The sequence below is a fragment of the Lactuca serriola genome, chromosome 5 (assembly GCF_051521515.1).
Source record: "Lactuca serriola cultivar US96UC23 chromosome 5, Lser_US96UC23_V15, whole genome shotgun sequence".
Taxonomy (NCBI): domain Eukaryota; kingdom Viridiplantae; phylum Streptophyta; class Magnoliopsida; order Asterales; family Asteraceae; genus Lactuca; species Lactuca serriola.
In genome coordinates this window covers 131,378,519-131,390,743 of record NC_136412.1, presented here as the reverse complement: position 1 = coordinate 131,390,743, position 12,225 = coordinate 131,378,519, and positions in this window count along the sequence as shown.

The window sequence follows — 12,225 nt, the reverse complement described above, 5'->3', positions numbered from 1 at the left end:
AAGGTCTCACCTCTCTAGAGCTATACAGGCAACTCCCTATCATTCTCATCCACTACTCAATCTTGATCCCTACCTGATCACTAGGAGATAAGGGCCTCGCCCCAACTCCACTAACGGAACTACTAAGGATTGCTACGGGTTACCCATAAACTTACATCACCATCCATTGCTGACCTCTAGTGAATGCTACAGCTGCCCTGTAGTCTTACAACACTTCCACTACTGACTGCTAATACGAAGGCACCCACGTGCCATCAGCTTCTCAAGATCCTTATTCCGACTCCCGTGAGTCCTTCGGGCGATCCACAACCTGAATTCTCAACCATAACTAACCATTACCATCACACGCACTAGCTGACGTGGAGTTTCTCAAACTCCCAACCCTGAAATCCTCACTCCATCAAACGCTGAACTACTTCTCTTCCCTCTCGGAGGTCACGTACTCATTCTGGGTCTGCGTGCTCCCCTCTGGGCACACCCGGAGGATTCTCCCCCACTTCGATCCTGCTTTCCCCTTGCTGCTCAATACTCAAAGAGATCCGATCTTTGCTACCATTCCATAACCCATCTACTGAGGAACCCAAGCCCGCCATAGCTAGGGATTTAGCCAATCCATCACAATCACTGCACCACTCCGAACTGGCGAAACGTACCAAATCCCTCCCAAGCATGCTACAGTTACTGCATCCTTCGAAACCTTCTTCAATAGGGCACATCCCCTAACTACCATACAAATATCCAAGGTATGCAGATGGCATATAACTCGATCACAATCAACCAATCAAAATAAAATACTTTTACCGCTAATGATGCAGAACCATAACAATGAAATCATGCACAAATAAAAGGACTGAAAATGGGAAATTGCATACCTGCAACGTCCAACGTTGCTCGCGTCTCCAAGGTCGTCATCTGAAAAGCCCTGCTCCCTGCCGCAGGTGCCTCTACCTGGCCCTGACGGCCATCTGTGATCCTCAAAGTTGCAGGGGCGGGTGCCATCACCTGTCCTGCCGAAGACAAACAGGGGCACTGGGCCTTCTTGTGGCCCCGCTGATTGCAATGAAAACATATCAAGTCTGATCCCTGCGCGGCGGTAACAGTACAATCCTTGCTGAAATGACCAGCCCGACCGCACTTGAAACAGCCAGACTCACCACCGCTACCACTCCTGCACGCGCCCCCGTGCGCCCTGCCACACTTTCCGCACCGACTGCGGTCCTGATGATCCCTCGATCTCGAATCCGATCCCTTGGGCCTTTTGCCCGAACCCGTAGCTACCTGAACCTCATCCGGCTTCCTCTTCTGGATCTGCTCCAAATCAATTTCCCTCTCTCTAGCCTGAGAAATCATATCTTCCAGCGTCTTACAGCTGGATCTGCTCACGAACTCCCTGATGTCATCCCTCAACATCTCATGGTACCGAGCCTTCTTCATCTCCTCATCCGCGACATACTACGGTACAAGAAGAGCCCTCTCCCTGAACTTGGCGGTGATCTTCGCCACAGTCTCAGTAGTCTGCGTCAAATCCTGAAACACTCGTGCCAGCTGCTGCACCTCAATAATCGACGAAAACTCCACCCTGAACCTGGCCGAGAAATCGCTCCAAGTCATCGCGTCCAACGCGGCATCATCCCCCAAAGCATGACCAATCTCCTCCCACCAATCCCTCGCTCTGTCCTTCAGAAGACAGGAGGCGAGTCTAACCTTGTCCCCCTCAGGACACTTGCTCGAACGAAAAGCGTTGGCAACATCAGCCAACCATCTGCTGCTAGCAATGGGGTCCCTAGCCACATGATAATCTGGTGCCCCGCAGGCCCTGAACTCTCGAAACGTCAGAGTACGGGCTCCCATCAATGCCATCATCTCAGTACGGAAGGCTCCCAGCCTCTCATCCAAGATCTCCAGTATACCCTCCTTGACCATGACAAAGATCACAGGAGTCTGAGCTAGAATACTGCGCGTAACCTCAGCTGATATGAACTCTCTCATCCGCTCCTCGAGCTTCTCGGCCCCTGAACCCGAGCCTGATCCCTCTCCGGCGCCTGATCCGCCCGCTGGTCTCTCTCGCAATGTCACCATGCTGAAACCACAACCATTATCAGAATACTCATCACTGATGCGAGACCAAACATGCACTACCAGGTTCCCGGTCTTGTCTCGGCCTTTCCTAAATCGAGTACGGATCCTCTGCTTTCAGTAGTACGGGCCTATACGACCTTCCACATCTATCCGTACTTTCCTCAGGAATTGCTTTGACTCCACCAGGTCCCTTATCCACTACTACTGCTCCCAGCACTATCTCATCCTAGGCTTACCCTAGGGAAACCTCTGACTCATCTCAAGCGGTCCTCAGCTGCTGAAGGCCTCCTTGCGATGCCAATTAGCCATCACCTGGATACCATCACATGCGATGAGGCTCAGATAATCCTTCAAGTAAAAGACTCGTTCCTACAACGGTTGGACTCAGACAAGAGCTGCATAATAGGACCAATTCCAGTACTCTGAGATTATTCAACCCTGATCACATGTAACGTAACGTATCCACCTAATGGCTAACTCCCATCACTTAGAATCCCACAATGCACAAAGCAAGCAGCATTCAAACAAGGGAAAATCTAACCATAACATACTCAAGCAATCATCTCCACATAGCAAGAATCTGAACTAGCATGCAACACAAACTCATAACTCAGGCATAACCTAAACAGGCTATCCTACTACTGTGTAATCAGCACTATCATGCAGCTCAAAAGCACAAATAACAGGCACATAAGGCATCATCCCTAGATCCTTAGTCCTATTCTAGCATGCTGTTCTATCAACTGATAATCATAACATAAACTTGTATGGGTATTTTGGGGTACTTACTTGAGCTCGGCTGATTGCATGCACCACACCCCTTTTTCTCTTTTCAAAATTCTTCTCTTTCTGGATTCTTTTTGCTTTTCTAAAACTGTTGTTCGTTCTCAAAATTCTTTTTACAAAACTGTCTTTTCACTTTTGAAAACTTTTATCCGACCCCTCAGTTTGAGTTCAGGCACACCCGAGAGTATGCCCGAATCCCTCAAACCAAGGCTCTGATACCAACTTGTAACATCCCAAAATTCAAGACCAAAAATTTCTTTTTAATAAAACATTACTTTAACCAAAGACATCATTCCAAAACATAATCTGAGTATAAGTTTTCAAAACACATGTTTATTATCAGAGTAAACGTTCCCAGGCTGACTAATCTATGGTGTGTGCCATGCGATCACCCCGAGCTCCTCCCTCCGCTACCGGAAGTACCTGAAAACAAAACTGAAAACCGTAAGCAAGAAGCTTAGTGAGTTCCCCACCTTACCACATACCATGCAAAACCACATACTGCACATACTGGGCCACGCCCCCCTACTTCGGGCCTCGCCCGCTACAACAGCCTCGCTGCTCCAGGCCCCGCCTGGCTTCGAGCCCTGCTCGGATACAGATCTGTTTCACTTAGGCCTCGCCTGTCACAGGGCCTCACCCACTAACATATAATAGCACATAAACATATCACATAACATTACATAACCTAAACATATACTAACAACTCTTGCTCTAAGGCCTCGCCTATCTCTGGTCCCCGCCCGTGTCCTGCTACTGATGAGTCATGGGACCTCGTCCATACTCCTGCTGATAGTGAGATACGGGCCCAGCCCACCCTCACTCCTTTCCTAACTGGGGCCTCGCCCCTGCTCTTCTGCTACTGAGATGTGGAACACCATCCACACTCTGCTATTGGTGAGATACGGGACCTCGCCCACACTCACCTCTCTAGCAAGCACATACAATTATCACACAGACAACAAGTATAAACTATCACATAAACCGCTCCTTGGGCACCCGCCCTCTATCATTGGACCTTGTTCGAATATCATACTAGCATACTGTGCCTAGGGCTAACCCCCGGGTCTTCTACTCATAACTACATGGGCCGGCATTGTGGCCGTAGACCCATTCACACAAAGGGAAACTCACCTGATACTGCTGAACTGCTGCTGCTAACCCCTTTGACCGCTACCTGACCACTGACTCCGAACTGCTGCTCCGCTAGCTCCCCGAGCTACCAATATCAACATAACACTTAGTCTAATTGACCTTCAAAGGTCAACTAAGTCAACTCTGGTCAAAGTCAACATCCTGGTCAAAGTCAACCTTCCAGGTCAACCCTACTCGTCGAGTCACCCTACTGACTCGCCGAGTTCATAAGTCCAGAGTCCTTCCACTCGCGACTCTACTCGCCGAGTCAGCCCCTGACTTGCCGAGTCTACTGATTCCCGATTCCTGTCCTGTCCAACTCACTGAGTCCTGGCTCGACTCGCTGGCTCGAGACTTAACTCGAAGGGTTCGGGATCACGCGACCTGACTCGTTGAGTCTAAGAACAGACTCGCCGAGCACACGACAATCTTCATCCAACTCGCTGAGTTGTTCATCCTACTCGCCGAGTTCATGCCTATCTTCATCCGACTCGATGAGCTGTTCATCCCACTCGTCGAGTTCCTCCTCATCTTCAAGCTACTCGCCGAGTCCACTCGAAGGACTCGCTGAATCCAATAAGATCCACTTACATGCAGAGGACTTCCGAGTCATGCATGAACTCCAAACTGTAGATCTACCCTTCCCAAGCCTATTCCCCACCTAAAGTTGCAAACTTTACGTGTAGAGAGGGAGATCTAGGCAAAATGCACTAATAACTAGGGTTTATGACCAAGAGGCTCCATAACCCACCCAATGGCTGATACTTTACGGGATTTTAGACCACAACAAGCATGGATCTGAGGTGGCAACCTCAGATCTGGACTTCAAACTCGAGATTGACCTTAAACATGGCTTAAAAGCCCCAAAACTCATATCCAAGAAGATCTAAAGGAGGGAAACGAATTGATACCTTCCAATGCTCTGAAATGCTCCCCAAACTTCAGATCCAAAGCCACTCCTTGATGCTTCAAAGATTCCCACTTCTTCTTCTTCTTCTTCTAAATCACTCAAAAATGGCCAAAAGCATAAATCATCACAATGGAGGCTTAGGGTGCGGCGTTCTGGGTGTGAGAGGCAGTAAAGGAGCCTTAGGAAGAAGATTGAGACGTTTAAATAGGCTCCAATCCCTGAATTTAGGGTTTTCCACACACAGACCAGACTCGCCGAGTCCACTTGGCCGACTCGCCGAGTTGGTCACTTACTCCTCGACCCGGATCCCGCTCCGACTCGCCGAGTCCCTCCTAAATTTAGGGTTTCCTTTACTTTCTTGGCTTTCAAAATCTTGGGTGTTACACTTATCCTTACAATGCAAATACATATGAAAAACATGTTGTTATCTATTCCTAAGCAATGTATCACAACTCTTTAAGCAACAACTCAAAATTCTGATCACCGAACCATGCGATTGAAATCCATCTTCACGATCAGAATCAACATACCCTTTCTTTTAGGTTTCATTTGATTCTTCCAAAACATCAAAATGTAATTACATTACATCATGTATTAAGAATCTCTAAAAGAGACTTCACAGAGTTAGATAATGGACCTTACCTGAAGTAGAGTCAAACTTTTTGACTTTATCATCCTTATGATCTTTCAGGTAAATTAGGCAGCTTCGCAACCAATGTCCCTTCTCTTGGCAATAGAAACATATGGACTCTTTGGAAATGGTACACAAGACTATCTCAGACTTAGCCTTTCTCTTTACCATTGGGTCAAAGGACTTGACCATGGCCAATCCCTTTCCATTGGGAAGAGAAAGCTTTTATGGACTTTTAATGTTACCATTACCAATGTCTATGGAAGCATGAAAAGTAGATCTTCCAATAAAATTTGTTTTACCATTGCTCCAAATCATTGTTGATTCAGTAGCATCGAGCAAATATGTAAGATCATTAAGGGTCATGTCATGGTCTGTCACATAGCAATCCTTAAAGAATTCACTATATGACTTGGAAAGCGGTTGAAGAACCCAGTCAATAGTTAACTTCCTAAAGACTTTGACATCCAACTCTCCTAGCTTGCCAATATGTGACTTAATCTCCAAGATGTAAGCATATATAGACCTTACTTGCCAAACAGGGATTGAGTGACCTTGAACTTGTGGGTCAGGGATAATTATTGGAGGAGGTGGAGGAAGTGAAGTATGATGTCCAATCCTATTAATGCACAACAAAGGGATTGATCTTTCACCTTGATTGCCATTTGGGATATCATCTTCTTTAGGAAATCTCTATCCAAAACGATGAGGAAGACCATAGTTGTCTGAACTTAGACATCTATGAGGGAGAAATTCAAGTTTCAGTTGATTTAAGTCCTTAACATAACACCCAATATGAAATGTTAAGGCTAGGACCCAACACACTATTTTATAACTTGGAAGAAGGATGTCGTAATCCAAGCTACAAAATATTTGAAGGTAGGTAAATGACGATTTACCAATTTCCACCATGAAAAAACAAAATAAATTATTAAGTTTTAATTGGATTTGAAACTCCTAGATCTTTTGAAATTCATTGAACATTCAATGGCATGTTTAAATCTCGATTGTGCCCACTCAAGTTTGTGACTGGGATGCCGAGGATCACAAACAAGGTGTGAATAACCATGAAAATTGACTTGGTACCCTTAATTTTATCACCCAATCGATGTGTTAGTTAACCACATGCGCTCCACCGATCTACGATAAAACTTAAGTCACCCATTGTCACACATTTTTAGTCCAATGTTAGTGTTCCGGTTAACCACACACGCTCCACTAACGACTTAACAAGGGTGCAAAGTGTAATTTCATGGGTTAGCACCATTTCACATTTTTCTAAGTAACTAAGATTGGGAATTTATAAGAGTTTAGTTACTTAGTATTTATCATTATACTTTTAATGAAAGGAGAATTAGAGTCCTATCATACCCGTTTGGCTAACGACCCTCCACCAGTCAAGGAAGTGGTGGGTGAGAGTGGATACCCATTAAACTGCCATTTTTTAGGTTGTAACCTTATACCCCCTTATAGACTAACTTCGTGAATGAGGCCTACTAACGGTAAGATTGAATTTACTCTTATACATATATATAATCATTAACTTTTAATATTATAATAATATAAAGCTGAATTTTAAACTTTTAAAATTCTAAGGTTAAATATGGAATTAAGGTATACATGGGGAGTTAATTTTGCAAATTCCAAAACTAAGTTTTGAAACTATTCAAAACTCTTGGATTTTCATAACTTATGAGTTTAATTAAAGTTATAAAAAAAACTTTTAATGAAGAGACTCTTGGACATCCATAACTTGAGGACAAGTTATGGAGTCCATAAAAACTATTTATAAGAAAAGACTCTTCATTTTTTGTAACCTAAGGCATTTTTATGAGTTTTAAGATTCATAAATGTGACTTTTCATATAACTTGAGGACAAGTTACAAAAAACACATTTTATGATCAACTTTTAGATCAATTTGGATCGAAAACAACTAACACATAATTTTCCATTAATCTAAATTAACTCATAAAACAAGGTAACACAAATAAACTTTTGGTAATCCATAATTTGAGGACAAATTATGGACTCCTTTAAAATACATTTAAATCAAGAATTAACTAACAAACACTTTTGTAAATAATTCCTATGATCTACTAAAACTCATAAGCATGAACAATCCATATCAATCATTTCAAGAATTGCATCAACATACATAAAACTTGAAATTTTGATTTTAACCTTGAAATTGGTTTACTATAATCATTACCACTTTAAAAACAAGTTTTATAAGTCCAAAACAGCTTAAGGTAATGATTCTACACCAATTCCAACTTTAAAACTCGAAGATATGCTGTTAGGGGGTCTAACTCGTCAAGTGCATGAACCAACTCGGCAAGCTGGATGAATTTTGCCTTGGACTCGTCGAGGCCTAACTACATTGGGCCCACTAAGGCCAAATTCATTATTCCAGGCCCATTAGGAAAAGCACAGCAAGGCAAGCCCAATAAGAAGTCCATTAATCTAAAATCCCTAGTCCATTATGAGCCCAAACCAAAGGATAAGTCCAATACCAAGATTGACAACAATCAAAAAGTCCAAAACTTGCATAGGAGCTGCGTACGTCGTGAGCACCTTATGCTCACGTCGTGAGGCCCTGATTCCAGCCCATAAACTTCCTCAAATACGTACTCACGTCGTGAGGCTTCATTCCTCACGTCGCTAGTCCAGATCTGACAGCATTAAGCTCCTAATCCATTAAGCCTTCACATGGGACAATCTATAGGGTCTTCCTTGACCCCAAGGACCATAAAAATCAATGCTTTTTAGTCACATATGTCCAATACACGACTTAAACACCAACTTGGGTCAACATGAAGGAAAAAGGGCCAAGACTCAAACTTGGAGTCCAAAACCATGACCGAAGTCCAGATCTAGAACATATAGGACTTAAGATACCACCATGATCCATAAAGTTGCCAACTTTATGGACTCCATGCATGCTAACCAACATTACAAACCATAAAATGTATGGAAACCTAGATCTAGCAAGCAAGGAAAGGAAAGGAATGAGCTTGAGGACTTACAAAGTTCCAAAAGCTCCACAAAAAGCTAATGAAGAAACCAAGAAGCTAACCAATACACCACCAATGATCTTCTTCTCCTTATTGAGCTTCAAAGCCTCCAAAATCTCTTGAATAACACCAAGAATGACCAAGAACTTCAATGGGGGCTGAGATTAGGGTTTCTAGAGGTATTGGGAGTGAAAGAGGCTGAGGAGAAGCAACCTTAATCATCTCATACCTTTAAATATGCAAAAATTAGGGTTTTGGTGCATCATGCGCTCCTCACACTGTGAGCACTTCATGCTTGATTAACAAGTCAACGATCACTCACCCGAGCTACTCCAACTTCAAATGGCCATAACTTCTTCGTCTCAACTCCGTTTGTGACGTTCTTTATATCCACGAAGGGTGGCGAGAAGCGCTACAAATCTATCAAATTATACTCACCTCAAAACCTTCCGAACGAAAATCCAAAATTCATAAAGAGCTCGAACTGCCACTTTACCGATACACCCCTTGGCTCCAAAGCACAACCCAAACTACCGAATCACCTCAATTACATCGTCCGTACCTAAATGGGTGTAGATCTCTCTTTTCCAAAGGCCCTAAGCATTACCATAACCCATCTTCAGGCTATAGTCCCAAATTAGGAAAGCGATTCAGAACAGGGTGTTATAGTGGATCAAATGAATGAAAATGCCACCAATTTTTTATAATGTTCTATCTACACGTTGAATTTCAGGACAAAATTCATTTCAATGGGGGGATACGGTAACAATTGGTATAAATCGGTCAAAGTTCGTTGGTCGAACCACCACAAACATCACTATAAAACGACCTATTGTGTAGTATTTTTAGTTCTTGAGTGAAATTGAAGTCATTACACTCGAAATTGCATAAGGAATACCTTGAAACTTCTCAAAGCTAAGACTAGTTAACAATTGGAAAACAATTCACAAAATGAGAATAGATTGATTAATTCCCTAAAAATAAAATTTTCACATTAAGTATACTTGAGGAAGTTATGGCTCTTTCAAGTTATAAAATTAGTATTTATCTAATTTTCCAGAAACGAACTCTAGACTGCTTCATTTGAAATAGCTATGAACCTCATAAATTGTTTTTGAATTCGTTTTTAAACTCAGACTATGGTCTATTAATTTATTTTATGTAACATCTCAATCCTCAGGTATGAAATTTAAATCTTTAATCTTGTTTTTCCTTGGAAACTCGACGATTTGGAAAGTCTCAAATCGTCGTGTTGATGTGATATTGGCCACGGATATTAATGGACCAACTCGGCGAGCCAAGGTGCCTCAACTCGATGAGTTGGAACCTGATTATGAGACTATAATTTTTTTAGGGTTTTGCATCCTATTTAGTCTCCTTAAGTACCTGAGGTTGATCCCTTATCAACACCCAAATCCCTTTTGCGGCCCTAGAAAAACCCTAATCACCCTTCCCTCTCATTTTGTGTTTTAGTGTGGTTCTTTTGGGAAAAGGAGAGGAAGTTAGAAGAAAGAGCTTGGTGACAGGAACAGACATGGATTTCCCTGATTATGCATAATTTTTAATATGCGCACGGCGTCGAGGAAATTCAAGGCAACAGGGCTAGTTTATGCGCACGACGTCGAGGAAAATCAAGGCAACGGGGCTAGTTTATGCGCACGGCGTCGAGGAAAATCAAGGCAACGGGGCTATTTTTCAGGACATCGTTCGAGAAATCAAGGCAGCGTGTTGGGGGGGTTGGCCTCTTTCATGGGTCATGGGGCTTGGCTTGGCTTGCCTTGTTGGTGCTCGATACAGCCTCATGACTCTAAGCTGCCCATCGCCCAAGCCGGGCACCCATGCGAATGAGACCCCATGGTACCCCCTATATATACATATTGCACAAAGAGCTTGGTGACAGGAACGGACATTGATTTCCCTGATGATGCATAATTTTTGGGCACGCACGACGTCGGGGCGAGGGGGACACGGGAGTGGGGCGTCTATGGGGGCTTTGATGGCCTCGTTTTCGTGAAGACCGGGCACCTTAGCCATGCCTCGAGCGTGCCAGCCTCGAGAGCCTTGAGCGCTGGACACCCCCTGGGGCGCCGATGGCGAGCAGTCCCATGGTACCCCCTATATATACATATTGCACAAAGAGCTTGGTGACAGGAACAGACATTGATTTGCCCAGGGATGCATAATTTTGCAAAATCGTCCATAACTCGCTCGAATTAATTCGGATTAACACGAAATTTTGTAGGGATGCTTTTTATTATAAATGAAAGGCTTTGAAATAAAAAATTTCATGATTGGGGCGTAAATGTCCGTGACCTATCCTTGGCCATGCCTTGAAGCGTTTGGTTCCCTACTTGTTGATATGCAGCTCAAATCAAGTTGGAATGTCATTGAAACTTTACGTGGGTCATTGTGAACATAGACCTTGAATGGAAATATATCGTGTTCGGGTTTTTGTCTCTGTCGCCTACTGATAGGCAGGCAGATAAGGCTTCTATCTATTCATCAGTCGCTTGGATGAACCCGAAAGAGCACGAGCAGTTCGCCTAGTGACTATGTAGTAAGTAGGAACTACAACACTTAAACGGATTCAGTTACAACACTTTGCTCCCTTCATCGTTTGACTTGCTTAGAAATCTGCTCATTGTTTGTCAAGGCCCCTTGTTCCTTAGAACGATGAGGATGGGATTGGTTCGTTCAAGGGCATGTGTGTGGCAAGATTCCTCGTTTTCATGGTCGTTCATGAGTGTTTGTGTAGGAAGTAGACTTGTTACCTTGGTCGTTCATGGGGCTGTGTGTGGGAGCATGCCTTGTTCACTTGGTCGTTCATGGGTGTCTATTTGGGAAGAAGTCTTGTTCCCTTGGCCGTTCATGGGGCTGTGTGTGGGAGGTAGCCATCTTCCCTTGGCCGTTCATGAATGGACATGTGTGTGGCAAGGGGCCTAGCTTCCTTGGTCGTTCATGGATGGGCATGTGTGTGGCAAGGGGACTCGTTCCCTTGGTCGTTCATGGGCATGTGTGTGGCAAGGTGCCTCGTTTCCTTGGTCGTTCATGGGCATGTGTGTGGCAAGGTGCCTCGTTCCCTTGGTCGTTCATGGGCATGTTGTGTGGCAAGATGCCTTGTTCCCATAGGTAGCCTGACTATGTGGCTTGCCATGACCTAGCCTTGCCAGCCTCACATGCATTCTTCCCTTGGCCGTTCATGGATGGGCATGTGTGTGGCAAGGGGCCTAGCTTCCTTGGTCATTCATGGGCATGTGTGTGGCAAGGGGCCTCGTTCCCTTGGTCGTTCATGGGCATGTGTGTGGCAAGGTGCCTCGTTTCCTTGGTCGTTCATGGGCATGTGTGTGGCAAGGTGCCTCGTTCCCTTGGTCGTTCATGGGCATGCTGTGTGGCAAGATGCCTTGTTCCCATAGGTAGCCTGACTATGTGGCTTGCCATGACCTAGCCTTGCCAGCCTCACATGCATTCTTTCCTTGGCCGTTCATGAGCATGTGTGTGGCAAGGGGCCTCGTTCCCTTGGCCGTTCATGGGCATGTGTGTGGCAAGGTGCCTCGTTTCCTTGGTCGTTCATGGGCATGTGTGTGGGAAGGTGAATCGTTCCCTTGGTCGTTCATGGGCATGCTGTGTGGCAAGATGCCTTGTTCCCATAGGTAGCCTGACTATGTGGCTT